Genomic DNA, 16,816 nt, shown 5'->3' on the forward strand with positions numbered 1-16,816 from the left:
TGACCAGCAAAAACGAGCTGATGGCTGATACTGCAGTGAGGTCCTCTTGAAATGAGGGCTGTGCTTTCATTAGCTTAGTGGCATGCACTTCATCTGCAGTACCATCATGAATTTATCTAACCACGTCATTTTCACGTCATCCTCATCTGTAAGGATTCCCTGACAATTATATTAATGATGCTGGCATCCTTCTCTCTGACACGGCTTCTGATTTTCTTATGGTACAACATTTCAGGCTCTCCACCAGACTGGAGCTCTCCCTTTGCATCTCTGCTATCACAAGTGAACTTGGCCCAGCAGACATGGTGATGCTGAACAGACCCACCATGAGGGCTGGAGGAGTCCTGGCTTCAACCCAGAATCAGAAAAAAGCCCCCCATCCATATTACACATATTACACAGCATCCTCTCTTGAGCTTTCCTGCAGTGATGGGAGGCGCATAAAGTGACCAAAAGCAGGTGCAGTCCAGCAGTGCAGCCAGGGTGATCCCACTGTTAGCATTAACACCATGGACCTGCTTTACTCCAGATGCTTTTTCGATAGCCAACGAACATGTTGGATGTGATGCCTTCAGCTCTGCCATCCAGACAAGTGCTAAATGATACAATCCGGGCTGGAAGGAGCCATGTGTTTTCTTCTGTGTGCAGCTACCACTGTGCTTCCAAGCATGTCTCTCCTCTTTCCTTTTTTTGTACAGTAACTTTGCACACAGAAACGTCAAACAGCAGCTGTTTGGCCAGCATTTTGAAAAGCAACTAGTGATTTTAGCTGCCTTAATTTTGAAGCTAGGGTTTCCACTCTACACAGTAAAAAGACTTCTTTTTCTTCTCCAGTAGCTGTAGATATTTTTACCTATTTCCTTTGTAAATGTGAACTGTGGAAACAGTCAGACCTTATCAGGCATGAGAGTCTTTGAGGTTTCCCCTTGTAGAAAGAAAATGTCACGGTGCCTGTCAGAGCTAAGTTAACCAGGGCTTCTCCTACTTCAATTAAGCGTGAGCAAACCTATAATGTGTCAGAGCCTGCACTAGGTAAACAATGTGCTGGATAATTTTGGAGGTCACTTCAGTGCTGGTTTGAAAATTTGAACAGGAAGCGGTGCTGAGAAGGGTTCCTTGAAAAGTCTTTCACTCCAGTCTGACCCATCCAACCCCAGAGCCTTTCCTGGTGTTTGGCCCCTCTTGTCTTGGGCTGGAGCCTGCGTTAAAAAGGACATGTGCGGTTTTTGGAAAAACAGGCTCAAGTGACAAGTCAGATCAAAGCTTTGAATCCTCCAAAATGTCCAAAGGAAGCCTGAAAAATGCAGCTGAAGGAATTGATTTTTAGGACACAGATTTCCTCTGGTGTAGCTGAAAGGCCACTTGTTAATAGCTTGGGTTTGAGTTTTTTTTCCTGTGGGCCCAGAACAGAGCTCTAAGCTTACCTTGCAGGGCTGCTGCTTTTCCAGTAAGTGGTTAAGAGCAGAAGGGAATCAAATCCAACAGGTGTCCCCTCAGGACTGAACCAGGAGCACTTGGTGAATGAACTGCTATTCACTGGGGAAAAAGCTACAGGATACTGATTTTTATTTTTGTGTTTGTGTGTCTTTATTTGAAGACACAGGAATAAAACCCAATTTCTTTACCTGTGCTTGAAAGCATGAAAACAGAAGTCCTACCTGCAGAGATGGAATTGCTGCACCAAGTTAGCTGTGGACAGCCATGCTGGAGTGCTCCCACAGAAAAGGCATGGAAGAAGGGACAAGCCTGTGTGCTTCCCAACGTCAGGGTACAGCCAAGTGTCCCACCCCAGAGCACCTTCAAAGGGTTTTGTTGATATCCCAAAGTATAAAGGAAAGCCTGGCAATGTTGTTCACCTTTTGACTAGAATTGGCACCAGAACAAAGTGCACCAGAGATCACCACTGTATTAGTCAGCTTCCCATGGATCGTGGCAGGGCAGCGACTGCGCAGTGCAGGTTTGCCTGTAAATCCCATTCATCACACAACACGTCTTCTTCTGCCTAATCCTGTCTTTTTCCATGCATGGCTAAATGATTTTGTTGCAGCAAGGCAGTTGTCCCCGATAACATGATAGGAGGCGACTGCTTGACTGGCTTACGTCAAACCTCAGAAAAATGCATTTTAAAGCGTCAATATTAATTTATCCACTTCTCATAAAATTCATCTTGCTAATCCTTGCTTCTCAGATACCTTTTTTTGATGGGATTGACTTCAGCCCAAACCTAAGCTGCACAGAGGGTGCATTGCCTGCCCTCTGCCACCTCTCTATGGCCCAGGTCAGCAGTCGAGGGAGGGAATAATTGGGGAGATCTGATAACAGACTGCACGTTTGTAAAAATCACACTCACCACACATGGGCTGGGTGGGAGAAGAAGTAGTAGGCTTAAACAACAGCAAAGCAGATGCAGTTTGAACACAACAGAGGAGGGAAAGAAAACATGGACATGATAGGTATAGAGTAAATGCTAAAGCAGATTGTGGGAACGATTACAGAGACTGCATCTAAAATTTTGTGTGTGTAGCCTGTTAAAATTCTATCTATCTTTGGAGTGGATTTAGGTGTAGATGACCATGCTCTTGTGTTAGAGAGGTGAAATGCCAGATCTCTGCAGTTCACTTCATCACTATTTCTTATGATTTTTGTAGTACTGTTGTTGGAGATCAGGAAGAATAAAAGGGAAAGTCTGTCTCCTCCTATAAAACTAGAAGTAAATGCATAACACAGCTTAATTGAAATTACTGACTTCCCAAGAGAAGCTGAATGTAATTAGATCAACAGTGATCTGGTTAATATAGAAAAATGACTTGCTGTATCTAGTGCTCACAGATTAGAGGTGGAGACACCAATAGCAAATCTCCATGGGGAAAGAAGACCATGTAGATTTGCTGCTGATGCAGCAAGGATAACTTGACCAAAAGCAAAGTCCAGTAGTTCAACCCTAGAGTAGGAAAAAGAGAGGGTGAGGAACTGGCTTTAATGGCACCACCCCTAGGGTTTTGGTTCATTGTTGAGTTTCTTGAGCAGTTCCTGCTGTTCTGGTCCTCAGTTGAAGGTGTAGGTTCAGTATGATCTCTAAAGTTGTAGAAAAAATTGAGTTGTCTAAGAATATAATTTGAAAATTCAACAAATCCATTGAGCTGAGCTGAGTGCTTTGTCCTTGAGATTAACTGGAAAAACGTAACATTTGAGGGACACACTAGAGGAAAAGAGGACTATTTAAGGAGCATCTGGAGAGATGGGCTTTAGATGCCCTTTTCCCTATTTCTGCTTATTAGAGATGAAATTGAAGTGCAGCATGATTAAGTTATGCATATAAAGAAGAGCTTCTACAAACAAGAAAACATAAGCAATGTGGGAAGGAACAGAACTGCAAAGAGAACGAGAGGAGTGAAACCAAACACGATGCCAAACTGCAAAAGACATTTCAACAGCACTTAATTAAAACTGTTCGCATTTGCAACAGACAGAAGGTAAAGACATTCACTAGGAAACAGAAGGGGGGGGAACCCATTAAAAAGAGTGATTTAGTCAATTACAGGAGATTCTGGAAAAATAGCAAGCTTGAGCAAAGGCCAGTTGCAGAATCGAAATGCATTTAGAATCAGGGGGGTGGGGTGGGGTGTGGTGGTGGTGTTATTTCTATTTGTGCTACAACAGAACTGATTCCAGCTGGTAATAATGAAAAATATAATGTGCAGCAGCCCCTGCCCACAGTTCCTGCAGCCTATGGAGAGCTGCCACTACCAATGTTTTGCATCTATCTCCACGCAGTGATTTGAATAAGATCACATAGCAACCAGTCCAGGACTGAGAAATCAACTCAGTTCTCCAAGGTCTTACTTCAATAACTTAATCACAAGATTATCTCCCAGCTTCTTTTGTTAATTAATGAATCTTCATCTTTTGGCTTCAGAAACCATAGACACAGCAGTAACGGTGAGGCTGAAAATTCAGCATGATACCTTTGTTGGCGGGATGAACTAATAATGTTTTTTCTCCTGTGACACCTTTCAAAACCTGACATGTTCACCACTGGGTTCATCTGATTTCAAATGTGTAGCAGAGAAGCACCAGCCTAAAAGTGGAATAATCATTACAAATGAATCCTTAACTATCTTTCAAAGAGACCAAATCAAATCTTCACTTGTATGACGAAAGCATGAAAGATGAAAAAAACCCCAAAAAACTACATTGTACTTTGCTTGTCTCTGCCTAAGCAAAATAATTTTAATAATTGGTGAACATGGAATGAAAAGTAGTGAATAACATTTGAAAGGGAAAAGACTGTCATGTATCACGTCTGAGAATGAAAAGAGGAAGGTATTTTTCTTTCTTGTGGCAGACCCTTTGCTTTCAGAGCTAGCTAGGTGAAAACTGAGCTTTCTTGCTAAAGAGAGACTGATTTATGCGTACACAAAAAATCTCAGTATTCAGAGATAAGACACCTAAGTGCTTTGTTAATGATGAAGGATGAAGTGGCAGCCAGAGCTGTAGGAAGGAGCTCTTTGTTAAGTAAATCAGGAGCTGTTAGAGGCCTTTGGCAACCCACAAGTCTAGATGCTGCCTGAGATCCAGCCATTCTCTACTCATCCATCCATGATGCTACACAGAGATGTTATAAATCACTTGTACACTCCATGAAGAATTGCCATCAGACCAAAGGTGTGTGTTAAACAATCCCATGCTGGGATGTTTATGTTTCCCTTCTGCCTCTATAGGTCTCAAATAATTAGCCCTGTGTTGGTAGATAGGAACCAGCAGCGATGTCTTAGCCCTCCTAACCCCCAAAGCAGAAGGATGCCTAAGAGGCTGAAGTCCTGCTCAGGCCAGTCCAGGCCAGCCCAGTTTACCCTCTCGCCTTTGGCATATTTGCGATTTGGCTGTGAGAGCTAAGGCCAGGCAGCAATGCTCTTTCTAATCCTGACACAGAGAAATGAGCAGTGTCACAGAGAGACAAGTGGCACTGGATTGTGGCTGTAGTCATTGTTGCCTCAATAACATCATTTTTACAGGGCAATAGGAGCGGGGAGAGCAGAATCCCCTTTGGTCCGCCTCCTTCTCAGGGAAGTGACTGATGAGCCTGGCAGCCTCTGAACAAATATTTCTGATGCAGAGAATTCACTTGTCAACTTGGAGGAGCCCCGAGAGGAAATTTCCAAAGCATATCTGTCGGAGATAATGACACTGCACAAGGAAGCCCTCCTTAGGAGGAATGTATTCAGATGTGGAGTATTTGAAAATACAATGCTTCTGTGTGTTCCCGTTGATAAGTTAAAATTCAGGCAACCATGGCTGAATTTTTAATCTGTGAGCTGTAACAGGTGAAGCACAAGGAAGCAGTGATTCATTTTTTCACCTTCCCTGGTGCTTCCTTGGTCAGTTAGACCTTTTCCAGACCAGAAAGCTCTCTTTAGGCGCAAGATAACTCGCTGTGTTCTGCATCATTCAGATTACAAACCAGGGAATTTTTGTGCATCTGGATGTTTGTGTAATTGCCTAACACTGTGAAAAACCCATCTCAGCTGAAACCTCTTAGCTCCACTGCTAGATAAAAAGCAATTAATAGTAACCATAACCAGAAACACTTTTAGCGTTAGGACAGGCAGCAAATGGCAAATAGATACATCAACAAATCTGTTTTTGCCTTGTACTTTGCTGTTTGCAGTTAATGGATCATTAATTTTTATATGGGTATCACGTACTTACTAGCAGTTTGGGAATCTTGAAGTTATTACCTATGAGAGTGGCTTTGATTATGTTGGCTTGTCTGCATTGCCCATGCTCCTTTGGTTTAAAAGTCATTCGAAAGGATACAACAGCCAGAATCTCACCCCAAGGCATTCCTGGGTACCCAAAGGCACCCAGGCTGTACCCTCATTATTCCTCATACTTTTCGAATCTCTCAAATGTTTCCTCAAAATGGGGCTGGGTTTGTAAAGGCTTTGAAAGCCCCTTTGAAAGCTCATCAGCATGCACACTGTGTAGGTGTTGTTCATCTAACTTTTCTAAGCAGCGGTATTTTATCCTGTCAAATATGAAATTGGCTCAGGTCAGTAATTTTGTGCTGAGCTAGCCAATCTTTGTGGTTTTCCCTAATTAAATCTCAGACAGATAACCAATAGATTCTTCAAGTGAACAAAAATAATATTTTAACCTCTTTTTCCAGGTGGTTTCTGATCATTCTACGTTTTCTCATTCATTACCTCGAGTTTCAGTTCTCTGTGGGAAAATAAAAAAAATAGGACAACGTATATTTTACTTGGCAAGTTGATCATTTTATATAAAAGAAGATTTAGTTTCTATGCAAAGTCACAGAGGCAGTTGTGGAGTATCTGTGTGCAAAATGGTGTGAATAATGTTAGCTGGATTCATGCGAGTGATGTTTTTTAATCTGAATAACTCCTGAGTTTCTGAGAAAGCAAATACAGAGGTGTCAAGAACAAGATTGCCTGTTACCACACTCTGCACTGGAGCTGTGCTTTGGTTATCAGCTATTTTTAAGCTCTCTCTCCTGGTTTGTTTGGTGTCAGCCTGTGCTTCCAGATAATCAGCAATTACCTGTTTAGTTTTAGTACGTTCTGTTCCTTTATGCACTCATTCAGGACTTCACTTGCGCCCATTTGCAGTGTGTTTTAAATGTTAAGCTTGTTTTCCTACGAGATGGAGAACTGATGCCTCTATTTCAGGTAAGTGTTTTGTGGTATGTCCCCAGTGTAAGAAGATGATACTGTTCTTGTTATACTTCAGGTCGGGAAGGCCGCAAAATGCAAATCAAACCAGACCTTTTGTGCTTTATGGGTTAGAGGGGTTTTGCTGAGATGATTTGTGTGTTCAATATAAGTTGGGTGTCCTTCTTGCATAGCCTTGTGGGCAGTGCAAAGGGATTTTGCTGGAGCGGTTCAGCCTGGAAAGCTATGGTGCTGGCATGAGGCTTGCCGCTATTGCCATGGCCACCTCATATGCGTGGGGCAGTACAGATTCAGCTCCCTGTCAAAGAAAGGTTCTTATGGAGTGTTTACAGTGCTGAAGGCAAAGCTTCTCTGCTGCCCTAAATGTGCCTAGTCCCACATGATCATCTTCACTCCAGGTTACTCTTTCATGGGAGACAACAGCCTGCAGCATCTAAAAAATGGCCAATCTGGGCTCAATAGCTGCCTATTGGCAAGGGATTTTTGTGTCTTCGCTTTTCCTGAGGATTATGACAAAGAAAACTAAAAAGGAGACAAACGAAAAAGAATTCATACAAATGTGTAAAGACGGCCACCTTGGTCATCCCAGCAGTGACTAAAATGTTCAGGGCAGAGGGTTTCTCCCCCTTGAACGATTTGACCTTTGTGAACATGGTTCCCAGCACAGTCCTGCAACTGGAAGTGGGTGTGCAGATCACAGCAGATTATGAGAGGGATGTCTTCTGGTGGCAAGATCTGTTTCCACTGGTAAAGCTGTGGTCCAGTAGTTCACCTAAAGAGAGTTTGCACACATAGGTGAGAATGGAAAGCAGATGTTTCTATAGTTTTTCTCCTCTTCCCCCCCCCCACCCTTGCTTCTCTTATAAAGGGTAAGTCTCTGCTGTACAAGTTTCCCAACAGCTGAATGCAAGCAGATTGCTTGTCTTATCTCCATTTGCCCCCTTCTGTGCAAACGCTTCAGTCACTTCCCTGCAAATTTAATGTTTTTTCAACTACTGACATGCTCCTGTCTCCATTCTGCAATTACAAACTGATGTGCTAATGTTTCAAGTAAAATGTTTTGTTTTAAAATGTGCAACATCCAAATTTACAAAAAACACCCAAACCGAAACATAAACCCAAACTAAAAGAGACAGCTCTCTCCCAAATTCTCTCTGATGCTAATTATAGAAATCTCAGCTCTCCAGCAGAAGCATCAGTCAACAGAGGGTTTGGCTCTTTTCAGAAGCTGAAGCTTTGGAAAAATATACTGCAAATGGTGCATACAACTAGGAGATGTGGCAGGTGCTTGCTGAAGGTGAATGCAGAGAGTTTGGAAATGCAGACTTTGGGGTTTGCCAGTCCCCTTCCTCTCCCAACACCTAGAATATTGCATTGTTGGTTGGTCTTCATTTTTAAATCATCTAGGACTACGCTGTCAAGACACATGTGTTCTTTATTCATAGAATTGGCACCAGAGGTTTTGTTTGGGTTTCTTTCAATTCAGTTTGGAGAAGGGTAACAAATATTCTGGGTTTGCTCTGAAATCATTACATGAGGAGTTCCTGTATTATACATCGAGCTTGCACCTGCAATGAAAGTGCAGCTCTTCTGTCAGAGTTTCAGCTCGATGTTGTTTCTGGCCATTAGGATAAAACCCCAGGCTCTGTCCCTGTCACAAGAGAGGATTAGAAATATGCTTGCAGAGTCATTCCAGTGCTGATTTTTATTAGGGAATCTTATTTACATACTGCATTCTCTTCTTGCACAGAAAAGCTGGAGGCAATTTTTTCCTTCTAATTCATTTTAGAGGTGATCTGACATTTTCTAATGGCTCTCAGGTATGTATAATTCAGCCTGTTCCATGCCTGCATTTTCCAAAATAACACTGGAAAATTATTTGGGTTCCTGCTTTTTTTGGACAATCATTACTCTCACTTTTTCCAGGTTGACCTATAAATGTCCATATGCTGCAGGATAATTGCAGTAGGTGTATGTTCCTTTGGAGATGGTCTTATGTGGGAGACAATATGACAGCTCATCTGCATAGCACAGGCATCATACCCCTGACTTGATTTAGCAGAGTCCTGGATCTGGAGGCTTCTCCCATATAGCCAGTATATTTAGGGGATTGCTCATATATAGTGTGTACTCAAGCTCTCTCGTGCCGTCATTTCTCCATTATCTGTGGGCAGTTCAGCTGGCCTCAGAATAAATCACAGCGTGCAACAGGCATGGCAGACCCTGGCTTGGGGGCATGGCTGCTGTTTTTTGATCTCCACACTGTATCCAGACATCCTGTGTTGTTAAAAAATGTGTGTTAATGTACAGCCAGAAGATTTTGCATGAAAAGCTTTGCACTGACTGTGTGTAAACAGGAGTGACAAAGGCTGTACTGGTAACTGGTGGAACTGATGTTCCAGGAGAGTGTTCCATCTCCCAAATGCCATGACTTCTGATTAGGAATTACAGACAACTTGTCCTTAGACTTGCTGAACCTATAAAAGACTCTTGGGAGGGGGGAAAATCTTGAGAAGCTGGGATGCACATTGCCAGCAGGAAACTGGGATGAGGTGCAGGAAAAGGAGCAGTGTCACACCATGCCCCAGCATCACTAACCCTGTTACTGTGGTACATCAATGATTTTCACCTGGCATAGAATTTATGGGCATTTAAGTGTTTATTTTAAAGATCTCCAGCAGACAAATATCCTTCCTGCCTGATGGGTGTGTTTTGAAGAAGGATTGAGCAGGTGGGCTTGAACACACAATGGAGATAGGGCACTTTTATTCATTTTGGAGGCCTTTGTGCTCTGAGGAGGTATTTTCATTGCGAAGGACCCTACAGAACAGTGTGCTCCTCCTGTGAGCATGGTGGTGCCATCTCCTGTTGTGTTTTTTGGTGTCTAGTGAGACCCCCCCGTGAGCAGAGGCTGCTCTCTGGCTTCCTTGGCCCCATGGAGGGATGTGGCCTGGGCTCACCAGCTGTGTGGGAAGGGGGAACATCACAGCCATGAGGGGCTGCAACAGGTGACTAATCCCTGTCAGGCAATCTGGTGGAGCAGTAGGCATGCTAGTGCTGTTTGCTGCCAGGTTTTTTGGGCCTGCATACAGGGTGCTGATGGGGTGGTTGCCCTGGGTGGCAGTCTACAGCTGTGGGAAGGTTTGCTATTCAGCCATGCTGATGGGCGGTAGTGGGAGCTGGGCTCTGGCTTGATCAGCCCTACTCGGGGGGGGTGACAAGGGCTGGTTTTTGAGTGACAGTCTCACTGGGGGTGGTTGTGTCAGCCTCATGGGACTGTGATGCATCAGGGGAGCATGACAGTCACGATGGTTGTAGCAGGAGTTGGTGCCTGGTTGCATCAGTCACGCAGGTGTATCTGACAGCAGGGCAGCCTCAGGGTCTCAGACACACTGGAACAGTTGCAAGCTGGTCACTGATTGTGTCAGTCACACTGGTGGGGGTGACAGGGGCGGTCCCTGACAGTGTCAGTCACATTGGGGGTGTGGCAGAGGTGGGCCCTGACAGTGTCAGTCACATTTAGGGTGTAAAAGGGGCAGTCCCTGCTGGTGTCAGTCACACTTGGGGTGTAAGAGGGGCAGTCCCTGCCAATGTCACTCACATTTAGAGTGTGACATGAGGCAGTCCCCAGCTATGTCAGTCACACTGGGGATGTGACAGATGTGGTCCCTGACAGTGTCAGTCACATTTGGGATGTTACAGGAATGGTCCCTGACAGTGTCAGTCGCACTGGAGGTATAACAGGGGTGGTCCCTGCTGGTGTCAGTCACACTGGGGGTGTGACAGAGGCGGTCCCTGACAGTGTCAGTCACATTTGGGGTGCAACAGGGGCGGTCCCTGCCAGTGTCAGTCACATTTAGTGTGTGACAAGGGGCGGTCCCCAGCAATGTCGGTCACACTGGGCCTGCGATGGGGGCTGTGTCTGGCTGTATTAGTCAAACTGGGATAACAGCAGAGACTGGTGTCTGAGTGTCAGTCAGACTGGGGGAGTGACGGGGGCTGGCGTGTGACACTGTCAGTCCCGCTGGGGGTGAGAGGGGCCGGCCTGTGGCTGCGTCTGTCACACTGGAGGTGTGACAGGGGAGGTCCCTGGCGGTATCAATCCCACTGGGGATGTGAGAGGAGCAGGTCACTCACACAAAGGGTTGTGAGAGGAGCTGGCCTCCGGCTGTGTCAGTCACACTGGAGTCTCTGAGCGTCAGTGCCGTGGGGCTGTGACGGGGCAGTTCTCTGGCTGTGTCGGTCCCTGGCGGAGTGACGGGGCCGGTCTCCGCTTGCAGCGTTCACCGAAAGCTCTGCAGGGGCAGCCCGGGCATTGCGGTCCCCTGGCCGCGGCAGTGAGTTGCGTCGGACCGCCGTTCGCGCATGCGATTGGTGATGTGGGCGGTGCCCGACAGCCGAGCTGCGGCCGCCGGTTGGTGGCAGGAGCTGTCCGTCAAGCCGGGCGGGGCCACAGCCACATCGTTGGGGCGGTTAGCGTGCTCCCCCGCTGCACAGGGTGCCGGCAAAACATGGCGACAGCCTGCCGGGCCGGGCCGGGAGTACCGCTACCCTCGCAGTCGGGCGCCGTGGTCGCCCCGCCGCGCACGGTGATGGGGTGCAAGCGGCGGGGCTCTGCAGGCAGGGCCGTTCCCGGCCGCGGGCAGTGTGAGCTTCCAGTCCGCCCATCACCCTTCTGTCCTGGGAGGAGCGAACGGCGAGGCGGGGAGAGCGCTGGAAAACTTTCCTCGCGGGCTGTTGGCATGGCTCGGGAGAAGGGCCGTGTTTGGGTCAGAGCTGTTCGTTCAGTATCCTCCTTAGTCAAAACAGATCTCGGGGCGAGTTTGCGTTTTACTGGGGCACCATTAAAACCGTCCCATTTACGCTTAGTCAGTTACTCTAGTAAAAATGGTTATTTGAATAGGTTATTAAATGCTTTTCTGAGTCAACCTAAGTAATCCAAAAGTTACAATAAAAACCACTGGTTACATATCAAGTGTACTGAGAGAACTGCTCAGTATGTAGAGGTTTCTCCTTTAACCCTTATGTACACGTTTTGTGGGGTTTCAAAGCTGTGTAAGGTGCATGTGCAGGTAAGACACTTCTCTAAAACTCCAGCCATTGCAGGAAGCCATAGAGCGTGGCTGTTTGTGCATATACACCTTCTGTCTTGCACCAGAAGGGTCAGGTATTGCTTTGCAGACTCCTCTAAAGTCTTGCATGTTCAGCATTTGAATTGAGCTGTCAGAGTTGGGTTGGGGATGTTTTTAAAATCAGATGTTTGCAATAGTTTTGCATAGAAATTTGCTGAGAGTCTAGACCAATACAAACAAAAGAAAATGCAAATTCGAGAAACTAAAGCATGGCAGAAAGCTGTTACTTGACTAGCCAGCTTTTGCAATGCTTGCTTACTTTCTTCCTGTTAATTTTTGCATGTTCTTTACAGCTTGACTCTAGATTTTGTAAAGGTGTGTGACTTTTACTGTAGTTAAGACTTGCTTTCTCAATGTGTTCATTTCTTCCAAATGCCTTGTTCATGAGATGCCAGTTGAGTAAGACCCAAAGACCTGGCAAGATTCACAGAAAGAAACATGTTACAATAACAGGCTGGAGGTGGCTAGGGATAGTGGAATGATTCCTTGCTCTACATGGTTTGAGAGAGGACTCATCAGAGGTCCTGAACCTTCTCTTAATTGCACTTTCAGCAAGGTATGTTGGAGCATTGGCTGCTTGCTTTCCCTCTTTCTGGCTGAAGCAGGTTGCATGTGGTGTAATCAGCTTTGGTAAGACAACACTTGCTGTTGGGTTCTGTGATGGTGTTCTTGCAAAAGCAAAAAACAACAGCTATTGCTACTCTTTCACCACAGGTCAGTGTGCTAAAGGGAGCCCATCTTTCCCCTGGGGTGTTAAAAGTTCAGCAAGATGTTAGTTAAGACTCTTTGAATTCAACTCCTACTTAGAAAAAAACTTGCGGGGTTTGTTTGTTTTATGTAGAAGAGTCTGAAGCTTTCAGATGTTTAAAGTTTCAGGGGAGAAAACTATATGACTTATAAAACCTCAACTTTGATAGAATGTGATTTTAAGCCTTTAATAAAGTATATTAAGCTCCCACTGTGACAGCAAGCAAGTTTGCACATTTTAGCAACTTTAATGGAAATATGGGAGTGTAGAATCTAATCTTTTTTTTTTTTTAAAAAAGAAAAAGTTAAAAGTTACTCCAAAGCAGATCAAACTGACAAATACAGATGCTTGTGTGTCCTGACAGACTCCTCACATTTTAAGCACGTAAAAGTGAGGTAGCATAAATAAAAAGGATTTGGCATCTATATATGTGTGTTGGGAATATAAATGTAGGACAGGTACAAAGCACCAATAATGTAACTCGTCATCATCATTATTATAATCATCATAATTATCATCATTATTATTCAGTAAGGAATCATATACTGTAAACAGACAGGTGTTTCACTTATTTTTCTGCCTCCTTCTCCCTGAGGATTGCAGCTTATTTTTTTGTGCTGGAATAATTCATCAAGGCTGATGGGAGAGGTTTAGAATGTAATAAAATTGTATGCTTATAAATGCAACATATGAAACAGAAGGCAGAGTACCTTTTAAATACCTCAGTATTAGGAGGAAAAATTAAAATACATGGAACTTGGTAGAACTAGGTATATTTGTCTAAAGACCAATGAACAGGAAATAAGACCTCCGAATTTCCTCTTTTATTTTAGGTTAAAAGGGAAACTTTAGTAGATTGGCCTGTTCTTCATTAGTGAAAGCAAGAGGCTAGTTTTGGGACTGTACTCATGAATTTTATGAGTGTTTTGGCAGTTTTGTCAGTCTTAAATGTTGGGGGGTGTGTGTGCTGCTTTTATTACCTTGCCAAAGAAGCTCTTTTCTGTCTCATCTTGGATCAATAACAGAGGACACAGTGCACTGAATAGAATTGCTTTGGTTTCTTGATCTAATCCATGAGACACTATTTGGAGTCTTCTGTGTTATTTATTATCACTAAAGTATTTTCAATTAAACTGACAGCTTAAATGCTAAATTTGTCTGGCAAATACTGAAATTCTTGTTTATTTTCCAAGGAAGCTGAGATGAAAGAAACCAGCCATGAGAGGTCACAGGAATTTATACTGCCCATCTCCACAATTACTAACAAGTAAGCACTATATGATATTATAGGATGGAAGTGAACTTGGTCTTTGTTAATGACAGTTGTCACACAGGTGAGGAATACTTAAGTGATTTCCACAAGAGGAAACTTTTGAAACTTATTACCAGAAGCGTAATTCAACCAACGCCACAACTTTGCCTGCAGTGTGAAGATGAATGGTTAGAGTGCCTTTCCTCTGAACACAGCGAGGAACCTCAAGGAAGGGTGAGGATGATGAAAGCATCATTGTTACTGATGCTTTTGAGGATAAGGAGGACCTAGAGATCTGGAGATACTTTGGTCATTCCTCCATGATCGTTATGAGGAAGACTGTTGTTTGCTGGCACCATTGCTTGGCAGCTGCAAGAGGAAATGTTGCTATTGTATCAGGTTGAAGTCAAGAGAGTTGTGTAGCCATTGGATACAATTAGGACTGGCTGAACTCTTCTGGACATGGATGCTTGTAAGATGGACATGTTAAGTTAGAGCTTTGGTGTGCAAGTGGACTGTAAGTTACAGTGTTGCTGTCTAGATCATCACCACCCTGTGGGGCTGGTTTTCAGAAGTGTCACTGTAAGGCTGCACAGCCTGCTTGGCCAGAACGATGCATCCATTGCTTCTCTCCATACGACCTCTCATGTTTAATGTACTAGTTCTGATAAACCATGGTTTGTTTGGTTTCTTTTTAAATAGCCATTCATCATCTGCACCCACACAGGCATGCTTGCCTGTGGAGATATTGGTGCTGTATGTGTTTATATATCACTGGAGCCTTCTTACGAGAATTGATGAACGAGGGGAGGGTTGTGTGCTTGTCTTCCGTAAGAGAGGTGGGAGGGGTATGTGATTCCATGCATCTTGGATCCAGGTGGAAGAAAGCCTTTGCCCTGCCCAGCTACTGCATTGCAGTAAGAAACGTTTAAGAATTTTAAAATCAGAAAAATTATAATAAAAGTAATGAAAATAATCTGAGGGTTTTCTTCCTAGTTTGTGAGAGTTGGAGTGACAGTTCTTTCTCTGCAAGGTTCGCCATACTAAGCAGCATGTGGGTTTCTCATGGATTCAAGGACTGTCATTAAAGGAATGTTGCTAACTTATTTTTTAACTGCCTGGTCTGAAGGAACTGAACTGAACTGTGCTCTCAGAAGTAGCTCACTTTTCTGTGTGAAAGGAGTAGGTACATTTCTTTTCCTCACCTTTGACTCTCAGCAGAGTAGTTTCTGGTTTCCTGCTTACTTTTAGAAAGAGCTGCAAGATCACAAAAATGTAGAACTTGGAGCATTCTTATGTACTATATTTGCATCTAGTAATATACACTGTTGTTCAATTTTAATTTCAGTTCTGTATTTGCTGCTAATTGTAGAAGCCCATTTCCAAAACTTGTAGGAGTTTTGTTAAGAAAAGACAGCAAGATACGTGTCCAGTGTGCAATACAAGTGCAGTGTTAGAAATGGGAGCAATCTCTGCAAGATTACACGGTGATGCTGGAAAGCATTTTCAAATGCAGGAAGCACAGAACTGGTCAGTACGATAATAGGAGAAGAAATGCAGAGCGCTGAGGGGACTGGGTCAGGGACCACTGGCTGTAATTGAGCGGAAGCTGTTGGGAGCTTCCCAATGGTGCTTCTAGGGGACTGGACCTTGGATGACTCCTGTCAAACAGTTAGGTTAATGATGGGAATGTAAAAATGGACATGTGGAAGTGAAATGTGCTGACAGGTAGTGTGAGCAGGAGGGAGGGCTGCAGAACCATGGAAGAGTGAGAAGTCTTCCAGAAATGGTTGTGAGAAACTATGGACTAGGATATTGTTTATTAAGATTTATGTTAAGCTCAATGTAAAGGTTAGGCAACAAAGATGTGAAATCGCTTATGCAGACAGAAACTTGGACACTGCTTGAGTAAGATAAGATAACCACAATCGCGAGATAACCGCCAGACTTCCAGGAACCGACAGAAACTCGGACACTGCTTGAGTAAGATAAGATAACCACAATCGCGAGATAACCGCCAGACTTCCAGGAACCGACAGAAACAGGACAAACAACCCCAGATAAGGACATGTGAATGAGGGGTCAACTATGGGATAAAGGAGGAAGACTTCTTACTTCGGCCTCAACGACCACCAGGAGGTAGAAAACGACCCCCTAACAACAACTGAAGCATGCGCAGAGTACCTCCACTACTTCATGAACACGGAAGTAAAGATGTATAAAAAGGGACTGTTTGAACTGCTCAGCACGGCAGTGGCGGAGCGCAGACTCCCCTGTCGTCCAGCGCTGTTTTTGCTCATATTCTACTTGCTATAATTAATAAAATTTTAATTGGATTATGATCCGTTGTGGTCACCATTTATGACAATTTCTGGTGCCGTGACTCGGATAAGGAACGGTGGGCTTTGGTCCTCCGGGGAGGCGCCCCGCGACATTTCGCGGCCCCGCGACCAACAGCTCACTCCAACCTTACCGACGAACCTAAATTCTAGGATATTGAGCAAAAAAGGACCGGTAAAATCCCATAAAATTCTGTGCACTGGAGTCCGGACGAAGGCGCAGGACGCGTAAGTATACTGCGAAGTTGTTCGCGGGTTCGCCGTTCGGGCGGGATTGGGTATCCTGGATTATAACGAATGAGAGGTTCGATATACTGAACCAAGCGAGTGTGGACCCTTTAGTACTGCGTTTTCCACCTCCCGCGAGGGACTGGGCCAGGAATAAGGGGAGCGAGTGAGTGTGTGTTTGTGGATAATCCAGAAGATGGGGGCGAAGGGCAGCAAGCCTTCGACTCCCATGGGGAGGGTACACACTGTACCTAAAAATACCCCTCTGGCATATATCTTAGACAATTGGAGATATTTCCCTGGAACCCTAGGGAAAGATAAGCAAAAAATGATAGAATATTGTACTAAGATATGGGGAGGGAAGAAGATTTCTAAAAATGTCTTTTGGCCAGTCTATGGGTCAGAAGAAGACTGGGTAAGACAAC

At 44.5% G+C, this 16,816-nt stretch overlaps 1 long non-coding RNA gene across 1 annotated transcript; it reads left to right on the plus strand.

Moving 5' to 3' along the window:
- Positions 1–11,192: 11,192 nt before the first annotated feature.
- On the plus strand, positions 11,193–14,798 carry LOC115611869. Its single transcript, XR_003992724.2, has 2 exons — positions 11,193–12,380; positions 13,766–14,798. It is a non-coding gene; the product is annotated as an uncharacterized LOC115611869 (long non-coding RNA).
- The last annotated feature ends 2,018 nt before the right edge of the window (positions 14,799–16,816 follow it).

This window comes from Strigops habroptila, chromosome 8 (genome assembly GCF_004027225.2).
Source record: "Strigops habroptila isolate Jane chromosome 8, bStrHab1.2.pri, whole genome shotgun sequence".
NCBI classification, from domain to species: domain Eukaryota; kingdom Metazoa; phylum Chordata; class Aves; order Psittaciformes; family Psittacidae; genus Strigops; species Strigops habroptila.